The following is a 2,500-nucleotide window of genomic DNA, read 5'->3' on the forward strand; positions in this document are numbered from 1 at the left end:
CCTGAAGTGTACTTCGTCAACTACGCTGAAGGAGAGAATCCCACCCTTCCCAGTGGAGTAGATCTGCAGACTGCATTAGATGCGGCTTCTGATGGAGGCGGTCAAGTAGTCGGAGGTTCTGGTGATGGTACTGTAGGTGTTTCTGGAATCAGCAACGGTTTTGGAAACACGAATAGTTTCGGCAGCAGCAACGGGTTTACAAGTACCAGTGGTGCAAATAGTAACGGTTTTGGAAGCACCAATGGCTTTGGAATTGCCAACGGGTTTGCACGCACCAATGGCTTTGAAAGTACCAACGGTTTTGGAAGCATAAATGATTTTGGAAGTACTAACGGATTTGGAAGTAACAATGGATTTGGAAGCACCAATGGCTTTGGAAGTACCAACGGTTTTGGAAGCACCAATGATTTTGGAAGTACTAACGGATTTGCAAGCACCAATGACTTTGGAAGTACCAACGGGTTTGGAAGCACCAGTGGCTTTGGAAGTACCAACGGGTTTGGAAGCACCAGTGGCTCTGGAAGTACAAACGGTTTTGGAAGTACCAACGGATTTGGAAGCACCAGTGGCTTTGGAAGTACCAACGGGTTCGGAAGCACCAATGATTTTGGAAGTGCAAATGGGTTTGGAAGCAGTAACGACTTTGGAAGCATTAATGGATTTGAGAACATCAGCGGGTTTGGTACCAGCGGTGTGAGCAGCAATGGATTTGGAAGTACCAATGACTTTGCAAGCCCCCGTAGCTTTGGAAGCACCATTGGTTTTGGAAGTACCAATGGGTTTGGTAACAGTGGAATTAATAACAACAATGTTTTCGAAGGTTCTTTTGCTCTAGGCAGCAATGGTTTAGTAAGCAGCACTAGTAATGACAATGGCATCGGTTTTGCAAGCAATAATGCTCAAGCAAGTAGTGTAGGTTTGGCTGGTAGCAGTATCACCACTCTCCCAAACAGCGGACAAGCTTCTTCACTACCACAGCTGTATACAACACCTTAATATGCAACTAAAATAAAGTGATTCATATCATAACTTTGAACGTGATAGATATGTTCATAAATAGCTGCTTGTTCAACTAATCTAAGTACAGCTTGAAGACCTTTGTTATAATAAAACAGTACAACTAAGAGGCGTACAAATTTTCTTATCCACATCCTCATCTTTTCATTGATAGTTTATTTTGATGCCCTTTCAAGGCGCTATGTAGCACATATTTAAGTACATCACACACACACACACACAAACACACACACACACACACACACACACACACACACACACACACACACACACATATATATATATATATACATATATATATATGTTTGTATATATGAATATCTATATATCAATGTCAGTATCTCCACATCAGTTTATTAATCTATCTTTATATGCACACACAAACACACACACACAAAACATATATATATATATATATATATATATATATATATATATATATATATATACATATACATATATATATGTGCATATATATATATACACACTCACACACACACAAATACACACAAATATATACACACATACTCACAAACACACATGTATATGTAAATATATGCATACATATCAAATATATATATACACATACATACATACACCCACACACACATACACTCACTTACACACACACACACACACACGTAAAAATACATATATATACATATATATGTATTTATATATATGTATATATACATATGTGTGTATATATATATGTGCATAAATAGATAAATAGAAAGTTTGAAAGACTAATATGTAGATAGTGACACTGATATATATGTATATATATACGCATATATACATATACATATATACGTGTGTATGTGTATATATATACATATATATATATATACATATACAAACATGCATACATATACATATATCTATGTCTGTGTGTGTGTTGCTACACACAAATAGGGAGAGAAAGAAAAGAAAATTAGGTACACACTTCGTATGTATTTGTGTGTATTTGAGCGCGTGTGTATCTAAGTGTGCATGTCTGTGGGTGTACATATCTACGGATATACATATATATAGTTATAGATCTATAAATATGAAAGATGGAGTAATGCAATACCGAATTGATATAGGTGTATAACAATCCTCCCTGACCTGGCCTCGAACCTAGGTCACTCCGGGTATGAGACCGGAGGGCCAGTACTAAACCAACCATACAACATAAGGATAAGTCCGATATGCGAAGCTGAGCTTCGCCCGGGCTATGCCAATGAGGGGAGCCCGGCCTGTGTCGACTAATGCCGACTCGCTAACGTGTGTCAGCTGGTGCTGACTCGTCTTAGTCCTTACCCGCCGTGGTGCCCAGTCACAGCAGTAACCTCCAGGCGACAATTGCAACTTCTCGCGCCTGGGCGGGGCGCGAACCGCCGACCCCTCGGATGAGAGGCCGACACGTTACCACTGTACTAGCCTGGAGGCTAAAAGGAGTGTGCAACTAGGAACTAACTAGCTTCCAATGACATTACCT

This window comes from Penaeus chinensis, chromosome 24 (assembly GCF_019202785.1).
Source record: "Penaeus chinensis breed Huanghai No. 1 chromosome 24, ASM1920278v2, whole genome shotgun sequence".
Classification (NCBI taxonomy): Eukaryota; Metazoa; Arthropoda; class Malacostraca; order Decapoda; family Penaeidae; genus Penaeus; species Penaeus chinensis.